This window comes from Lipotes vexillifer, unplaced genomic scaffold, assembly GCF_000442215.2.
Source record: "Lipotes vexillifer unplaced genomic scaffold, Lipotes_vexillifer_v1.1 scaffold248, whole genome shotgun sequence".
Lineage (NCBI taxonomy): Eukaryota > Metazoa > Chordata > Mammalia > Artiodactyla > Lipotidae > Lipotes > Lipotes vexillifer.
This window is the reverse complement of record NW_006777568.1, coordinates 925,771-935,849: the sequence shown is the minus strand read 5'-3', so window position 1 is coordinate 935,849 and position 10,079 is coordinate 925,771.

Genomic DNA, 10,079 nt, shown 5'->3' with positions numbered 1-10,079 from the left:
AAGAGTGAGGCCCAGCTGTCCTCATGCTCAGCCACAGGAGTGAGGCCAGCCCGGAGCAGCCAGCCCCAGCCAACCTGCTAACTGGCTGTAAACACCTCAGTGAGCCCGGCTCACACCACGTGGAGCAGAGACATTTGTCCCAGCTGAGCCCTGCCCAGAGGGTCAACTCCAGGCACTGAGATGGCACCTGCCCTCCAGCTAGCCTCAACCAACTGCTGCTCCCCGTGGCCGCTGTTGGGGAAACTGACAGCAGCAGAGTGTCTGGACTTGCCATAGACTAGAGGTTTGCAGACGTGGACCGCTAGGAGCCTCAAACCTGGATGCGGTGGCCAGACCTCTGCTCGGCCTTGACCGCGATGGTGGCGGTGAGCAGGCCCGGGAGTTCAGAGACTGAGCCCCTTGAAGGGAGGTGGCCAGGCCAGGCCGGGCTGTGCAGGAGGCCTGGATCTTCCAGCTTCAGAGCCAGCAAAGTCCTCAGATAACCACAGCAGCTCCCTGCCATGGCCTCTTCTTTCTGAGCTCAGCCTCTGACATGCCAGGGACCCTCATCAAGGGCCGGGTCTGTGCCCCCTACCCAGCCCTTCTGAGAAAAGAGCACACTCTCATCAAACAACCCTCTGCTAGCTGCCGGTCACAAAGCTACAGTGTCTCAGTGGACAGTCTCCACCCCTAGGCCAGTGTGCCCAGAACAAATGTCAGTGGGTTCATCAACAGAGACAGCCAGTTAAAGGGAGGCATTCGTGCTTATTGTAATTAGTATTGTCAGGATTATTAGCCTATATTATCATATAAATATTTATTTATATGTATGTATTTGTATATGTGTGTAATATATATGTAACAACTGTTTTATTTTAGTTGACATTACTCTGTCTGGCCATCTTTCAAGGCCTTTTCCCTGAGGATGGGCCTGCAGATTCCACGCCCTCCCACCTTTTATATGTTAACTGCAGCCCAATGCACTGCCTGCAACTTCCAGTCCAAGCCCTCACTTCTTCGTATAGAGTTCTGTGCAAATCTCCCCAGGTGCAGCAGCTGTCTACGTTTCTGCAATATCCCCCAGTCTTTTCGAGCTGTCTTTCTAGACCATCGACATTTCTCTCTCCACGGGTCCTATCTCATCAGCATGGTCAAGCTCCTCTCATGTTAAAAATGCCTCTGTTACTCCATTTCCTCTTCCCATCCTTGCCTCCTTTCTCTGATCCCATAAATGACCAAAGTTCTTAAAAGGCTCCTCTGTTGTCTGCACTTTGCCCACCAATCTCTCACTCTTCCACTCGCACTTACAGAAACGCACTTTCTAATCACTAAGCGTGACATGGAGCGAAGTCACAGTTGGTAAGAAGATATCTTACATCAGTTATTGTTTTATTATGTATTATTACCTTGCTATGGTCTGAAAGATTGTATCCCCCAAAATTCGTAGGTTGAAATCCTAACCCCCAAAGATGATGGTATTTGGGAGGTGCTTAGGTCAGGGGGTGGAGCTCTCATGACTGAGATTAGGGCTTTAAAAATAAAAGACACCCCGCAGAGCTCCCTCACCCCTCTTCCACCTGAGGACACAGAGAGAAGGCACCAGCTATGGACCAGGAAGAGGCTCTCACCAAAATCCGATAGTGCGACGCCTTGACCTTCGACTTCCAGCCTCCAGAACCTTGAGAGATAACTGTCTTTTGCTTATAAGCCACCCAGTCCACGGTATTCTGTTATAGCAGCCAGAAGGGGGTAAGATACACATTAATCATTGTGTCAGTGAGTTAGTGAGCCTGATTGAGAAATGTTTTGGGGGAGTGAAACCTACACCTCATCTAGATCACGGTTAAAAACCCCAAACCAGAGTACATGGGATATTCTACATAGAACGATAAAGTCTGAAGCAATTGAAAGAGTGTTTAAGAGGAAAAGAGGAAGCTCTCACTTACACCCCAGCTCTGCAAGAGTGTTTAAGTGGCCAAGAGGAAGCTCTCACTTACACCCCAGCTCTGCCCCTATGAGCTGTACCAGTTCTCCTGTTTTTACTACAATCCCCTCACCTGTATAACAAAAATAAGAACTGACCACATAGGAAAGTTATTTTAATGTTAAAATGAGAAACTACATTTATAATCAACCAGCTTCATACACACATGACATTAAGTGTAAAGGGGAGGTTTCCATAGGCATAAATATGGAGGCATTGTTGACTGTTGCCCTCAGTACTTGGTGTTCTGGTGTGTTTGTTTGTGTCTTTGTTTTATCATTGTTTTCTTTTTTAGGATTCAGCGTGGAAGCAGAATGCTGACCTGATTTGGAGTCGGGGACAGCCCGTAATGTTTCACAGGGACGGCAGTTGTTTCCATCAGAACTTAGCTACTTTCAGGTACAGAACCCCAACTTTAACTTAAACAAAGACCTAGAGTCACTGGGGTCCGTACCCGACATATCTGGGAGAAAGGAAGACTCTCACTCCCTCTTTGCCCATCTCTTAGAGTCGGCTGTTCCCCTGAGGGGTCCACCCTGAGAGGGGCTCCCTACAGCCCCCTGTAGAGGGGCTCTACGGGCTACATGGACCCGCAGCTTAGGTCCCAAAGAAAAGGGAGGGACCTACCCTGCCACGACCTTCCACCAACCTCAGAGGGGCATGAGACCCAGCCAGGCAAATCCACCCCTGCTTCTGGGGAGAAGGGGCAATCGGGCTGGCCAGCCCATGAACATGGGGTAATCCAATTGGCCATCCCAAATGAGGGAAGGTGGGTCACAGACTTTAAAGGCCCTCGTCATAGAATCATAGGACATTGGAGAAAACCTGCCAAGCATCCACTGTTGGGGTGATCTGCCTTCCATGACTCCAGTGAGTGAGTATGTGGCTTATACCACTGCGGTAGAGAATGTGATAAGGAAAGAGGTCCTTTCAACCATAAGCTCCTCCCAGGCTGAGAGGACAATTTAAATTCCCATGTACTTTTGCTTCTGTATTTCAGGGGGAAAAACAATTCTCTCTTTTGAAACTGTGATCCACCAAAATTAAAGAAGTATCTGAATTACATGTTTTTAAAAATTCTCTGTGCTCATCACTACCAACGAATAACATATGCAGCTAAGTGATGTTTGATTCTCACCCAAAATGTTTTACCAAATACATGGAGGTTGAAGGACGGAGGCCTGTTTGAAGTAAGATTGAATTTGAAGACGAGGCTCATTTTTATTTATCAGAAGCAAAAGAATGCTAACCAAGCCAAAGAGTCTCAACCATAGTATCCATTTAGGCCAAGGAGTACAAGCAGCTTTAAAAATGTATGATGCCGGGCTTCCCTGGTGGTGCAGTGGTTGAGAAGCTACCTGCCAATGCAGGGGACACGGGTCCGAGCCCCGGTCTGGGAAGATCCCACATGCCGCGGAGCAACTAGGCCCGTGAGCCACAACTACTGAGCCTGCGCGTCTGGAGCCTGTGCTCCGCAACAAGAGAGGCCGCGACAGTGAGAGGCCCGCGCACCGCGATGAAGAGTGGCCCCCACTCACCGCAACTAGAGAAAGCCCTCGCACAGAAACGAAGACCCAATACAGCCAAAAATAATAAATAAATAAATATTCCCTCCTTGGGAGACTCTCCCAGACCTCAGGGCAGGAGCTGTCCCCCCCCCCAAAAAAAAATGTATGATGCCACCGAAGATTCTGGCGAGTCCCCCAAACCACCTCCTTGGTAAAAAGAGCCGCATCAAGGACACCTAGAAGCACAAGAGCCCCACATCCCAGGGAGGGGTGAAGGCAAGCTCAGCCCCTCATCCCGTGGGTCTTGGAGAGGCTGCCCAGAGGTGTGGCATGGGATGGGTGGCTGGGGGCTTGCCCATGGTCAGCAGCATCTTGTAATTCCATTAGGGTGTTAGATTTAAATGCAGAGTTAGCTGTTGCCTACACAGAATTATGTTAAACAGGGGCCAGACTGAAAATCAATATTCTGCTTAAGTAACTGGCCCTCCAGTAATCTAATGAAACTAAATGGCATTACACCAAGGCAAGGTGGAGGGGCCCTTCTGCCCCAGCCTTTCTGTTAAATGGGGGCTGTGCAGCTGTGCACCTAAAGAGAGACTAAACACACACTCATTTTTTTTTCCTGAAGTTGGAACTGTGCTTTCTTAGGCCAGATTACCTGTTTGCTTCTTTAATTTAAAACTAGAGTAAATAATTTTCAGCCCCATAATTAGGAAAGAACTAGAGACTCACTATAAGAAAGAGAGAGTGCTGGTGGAATCGTGGAAAACATGCCTTTCTTAAATCCACAAGAAAAAGCTCGGGGGTGAGTAGGTGCAGAACGAAGCCATTAGTTTTTTTGGTTTTTGTTTTTTGTTTTCCGGTACGCGGGCCTCTCACTGTCGCGGCCTCTCCCGTTGCGGAGCACAGGATCCGGACGTGCAGGCTCAGCGGCCATGGCTCACGGGCCCAGCCGCTCTGTGGCATGTGGGATCTTCCCGGACCGGGGCACGAACCCGTGTCCCCTGCATCGGCAGGCGGACTCTCAACCACTGCGCCACCAGGGAAGCCCCGAAGTCATTAGTTTTAACCCATATATTAAAACTTAATTTTAAAGGCCTTAAATTGACACTGTAACTTATCAGGTTCAGAATTTGAATAAAGACCATGAAGCAAAAGTGAAGATAATTTTTTAAGCATTATAAACAAATGTAAAATAAGAGTATTTAAAGTGTATCTTTGATATATTGCTTGTTCATGTGTTTTATAGTATGCTTTGTAGTTGCTTTTCTTCTTGCTTTTGGTCTTGGTGTAGGTGTGTGAGGGTGTTAGCATGTGTGTGTGTGTGTGTGTGTGTGTGTGTGTGTGTGTGTGTGCGTGAGTGTGCGTGCCTATAACAACTATAAGTTTGCTAAACCCAGAACTCGTCAATATAACAACTGAAATGGGCATATTCTCATTTAAGATTCCACTCCAAGAACTTCAAGCTCTCCGCGCAGTCGGCATGTACTCATTATGACACTCCAACCACAGAAGTTTATGCTACAAATGATTGACAATAGAAAGAAGGCGCCTTTCCACAATTTTGAAGTTATTGGCAAGTCATTTATTTATTATGCAGCTGCAAACTTCATCTATATGAAACAGTTCACAGACTTATGTCCAAAACCCAGAATTAAAATGACAATAATTGCATGTTGCTTAGGATGGGATAATATGAAACACAGAAATCTCTCCTTTTAAGATGCCAATTTGGAACCTCTGAGGCCCAGTAAAACTTATTAACCATGCGTCTCACTATCTTCGAGAAATTTAAGATGTTTGGAATCCATAGGCACTAAGTTAATTGGCATTTATCACTTGCTTCCTTGTTCTCCCATTTTTCTTCATCTTTCAGGCTGGAAAGGATGTGGGATATCAACAAAGAAAGTCAAAATGAAAATGCGTCTTGAAACACAATATAACCTTGAGTTCCAAACCTGTAAATGCCTGCTTTCTTCGGTTTTCCATCAGCAACTAAAGCGATGGTGAGGTCAGCTGAGTTGTCTCCTGAAACTCGATGACAGCTACAGGAAGAAGATTACTCATGCCCTCAGTTCAAACATGATTACATCGTAATTTCTTACTTAGATGCCTTGGCCCTAAAAAAATAGTGACTCTGGACCGTGAATGGGAACTTAGGTATTTCTCACTAACGAGCTGAAAAATGCCCTTTGAAACCAATGTTTATTGCTGAGAATAGTCAGGGCTGGGCAGACAGGGAGGAGGAACTTTTTTCAAACTACTGAGGCTACCTTGCAGATACATATTGTATCATTGGGTGATAGCATGAGCACCAAAAATACTTATCATCAAGATAAGATTTTCAGAATTATCACTTTATAAAATTTTATAGAAACTATAAACTCAATAAGTCTCATCAGAGAACACAGCATTCTCACTGGCACCATTACAAGTACCATCCTCACCTTTATTTTTAAGCAACCTTGGAAGGGTCTTCTCAGTTCTCTGAGTAACAATCTTCACAGCTTTACGTGTCACTGCTATATTACATCCTTTTTAATAAAGTGACAGAGCACAAGGTTTTTATACTCAACACAGTAACCGAAAATAGGAGTATTATCTCAGTGAGGTTTGGCCGTGAAGCGGTGAAAATGTTAACATATAAATGGCAATAATTAGGTGATCCCACTGTGGAAAAATGGGAATATGTGTTTGGTGAGACTGGGTGATGTTGTTCTTCTTTATTCAGTCTGCAGGATCATAAGGGTGCTGGTGCGTTCTTAATGCTTTTTACAAAAGCAGAAGAGATGGAAGCAATTTAGTGAAAACAAAAAGCAGGAAGAAAAGAAGTCTTTGCTTGATTCTTTACTTCTGTGGCTTTTTCGAGTGGAAACTTTTGCAACTCTTTTTAATAATACCAGTTGGCCATTAGAATAATGTCTCAAGTGATGTATTATGAAACATAAGCATGTATACTGAATCCTGGGATTTCTAGTAGAGCTATTTCTCTAAAAACAAAATAGACAATTCATACAGGAACAAGTGATTCACATTCACAGAGAAAAAAGTATCTGACATCACAGCTAATAAAAAGATTTCAAATTAAACAATGATTACTATTTGCATGTACCTGCTATTTTTGATAGGTAAGAAAAAAGAAAGGAAACGTTACACAGTGAGCATGAGTCTCCCAGGCTATGGGTGAGGGAGAATCAGGAAAATTCCACTGGAAGGCATGCTACCAAATCCTCTCATTCAGAAATTCTATTTTTTGAAATCCGCCCCAAAGAAACAGTCATGTAAGTAGGGCAAGCTTTATACACAAAAGATGCTCAATGTAGGGTAATGTCTAATCACAAAGAAAACCCCCAAATATCCAATAATAAAGAAGCAGCTTAGTAAACTGTGTTAAATCCATTAGCAAGAGCACTTGCTATTTTAAAGGATGTTCACAAAGATTTTTTGATGCAAACTAGGGAAAAGTTTATGACAGAACATTAAGTGAAGAGGACAGCATACAAACAATATGTGTACCGAACAATATTAATATAGTTTACAGATTACAATAGGCCAAATTACCAAAGTGTTAACAAAAGGAGGTTAGCTTACGGCCAATTATAATTTTAAAGGTAAGCTTCTCCAATTTTAGAAGTTCTATAACAGGAGTGTACTACTCCTGTAATATGATTTTTTAAAAAGAGGCAATTGTTTAACACAACAGGGAAGGAAAAAAGCTCCATCATCATTGATGTCGTGAGACTGGCAACAAAACCTCCATTTTCTTTCATTAACAGGGTGGAAATCTGAGGAAAGTTTCACTCTCTCCTGTTAACAGGTGAGGAAACAGGCACAGGTGAAGGATACCTGTGCTTTTACAACTGCGGAGTGTAAGCCAGTTCTGAACCCAGAGTGCAGTTGTCACTTTATTCCAAGGAACACCCGGCCTACCCATGAGGAAAAGGAGAGGCCCCCTCTGGCTGCTCTGGGCCCTCCTGTATCGTCCCTGACCTCAAACACGGAGCAGGAGACACTGAAGGCTCCGGGTTCACCCTCCCCTAACGTTACCTCCTCACGACCTACGAGGTTTTCCTTCTCATGAAAGAGGCTCATATCGATAATATAACAGCAAAGAGCATCTTCACCGCCAACTTCTGCGTTCATCTGGACTTGTAAGTTACAGACTACAAACATCTGCAGTTTTTCAGCCAAAATTAACTGGACCACTGGTATGAGAGAAACAGGTGAATGAGCCTGTCCTGCAGGAGGTCCCAGTGGTGGGCACAGATCAGGGAAGGAATACCAGCCCTGCCTCCCACCCCTGCAGTGGAGGACCAGCTCAGGTGAGGCTGGACAGGTGTGCGGGCCACAGGGACGCTTCTTTCTGTTGTGCAGCCAAAAAAGCACTCGTTTTAGGGGCAGAAGACATGACTTTGAGAACGATTTCTGTCATTTATGAATTGTATGTCCGTGGAAAAGGTCCTCACCAAGATCCTCAATTTTCATAGTGAAGAATTAAAAATGCTTTTCTTCAGGAAGCTTTTGGGAGAAGAGGTACCTCCTTGTGGGAAAAAAATGCTTTGGCGAAAGAGGGGAGGGCCCAGGGGGAGGCCAAGACGGGTTCCCACGTGAGACCCTTCAGCGTCGGTCTTTGCTGGGGGTGAACCTCCAGGGAAAACGGCTTCGTTTTTACGTACAGAACTTTCGGCTGTTTTACAATGTATGTCACTGAGTTCGTATACTATCACATTTCACGTTCTATCAAATTTCATAGAGTTCTCAAAAAATGTTTTTGGACATCTGGATATTATGTGGTAAATGTGTGGGTGGGGAGGTCAGAGACATGTTAGAACCTGGGGGGGCGGGGGCAGGGGTCATTCTTTTCCCCACCCCTTGCGTCCTCTAGGTGCTGGGGGCAAGGATCCAGCGAATTCCTGCACAGAAACTGAAAGGTATAAAGAGCTGCACAAAGGTGTGCGTGTGAACGTTCCAACCCTGGGCAATTTAACTGCGTGCACGCAGCCCACTCTGTTATAACGAAGAGACTGCCTCGCCAGGCTCAGAGTAACAGGTCCTGATAATAATACAATATCGTATATTATATAGATATAGGTTACTAGGCACAGTAGCATAGCTTGATACGTATTTCGTTGTCTGCTTGATAATATAGTAACTAACCATTTCCCAGGATTTTTACTAAAATTCCAGTTTAAAATTTTTTATTCTGTATTGGAGTATAGTCGATTCACAATGTTGTGTTAGTTTCAGGTGTACAGTAAGGTGATTCGGTTATACATATACATGTATCTATTCTTTTTCAGATTCTTTTCCCATTTAGGTTATAAGAGAATATTGATTAGCAGTCCCTGTGCTATACAGCAGGTCCTTGCTGATTATCTATCTAAAATTCTATTTTAAAGAAAAGCGTTTTTCATAAAGGTCCTGAGGACCGGGGAGTTTATCCGGTTCCCTCTCCTCGTGGCCACATCCGCAGGACGGGTGCAGTGGTCTCCACAGCCCCGTCCTGTGGGCTCCGACCCCTCTGCTCACCCCCTTTCTTCCTGTGCGATTTCTCACTGAGGGTGGCTGTCAAGGCCGAGAGCCGGGACGGCTGGTGAGGCAGCCCAGCTGGATGAATTAACGTCTCTCCAGTAACTCAAACCAGCAATGACTTCATCTCGAAAATTTCCAAGTAGCACAGGTCAGAGCATGAGTGTGGACAAAAGTAATGGGGTTCCCAGAGAAGTTAAATGGTGGTGGTGAAGTGTAAGCCAAAAACTACAACTTCGATGAGAATTGGGGGACACATCTGAAAAAATAAGATTTCTAACAGATCTTCCCGGAAGACTGTAAACTTCCAGTACAATGATATCTGCATCATATTACATCTAAGCGCACTAACAAACACAATTGTACTGATTTGTGCCTACACTGTAAATTATACTAATATATGTTTCACAGAAGCATAAAGAAAACAAGATAAACATATATGACAAATTAAAAACAAACAAAAAATATACATATACATGACTGTTCCTTACATGAATTAAATCAAGAGCATTTTAAATTTATTTATGTGTTTAAGTTCTATTTATAATAAAATCTACTTTCTAAATAGGAAAGTAACTAATAATCTCACCTTGTTATTAACAGTAGAATAGTTGTTGTTTTTCTTCTAATTTTGGTTTGTTTCTGATGACATAGCTTTTATGCTGGTGGATGAAAATATACTGACATAAAGTGAAAGGAGAATTTTAAGACACATATGAAAGGAACTGTCCTGAAGCTATTAAATTTTGTGCTTAATATTTTATTCAAGGTGATTGAGGGGGGCTGGCTGTGGAGTCACTACAGACAGGTAAAGAAGAGCAGATGGCCCAGGGCCCTCAGGGAGGGCTGTTTCAGGGCAACCCAGGGTTTGTTTTGTTTTGTTTGAGGGAGGGGAGGCCTCACAATTTCCTGATGAAAATTGAAGGTCATTAACAAACCCTTCTTATGCCGTTCAGAGCCTCATCATACACAGGCAGGCGGTCAAGCAAACTGTATGGCAAGACCAGGCAACTCCAAGAATCCAATGATGTATTCAGTGGTAATGATGGTTATTATTCTGTATTTTTTCAGATGGCAGA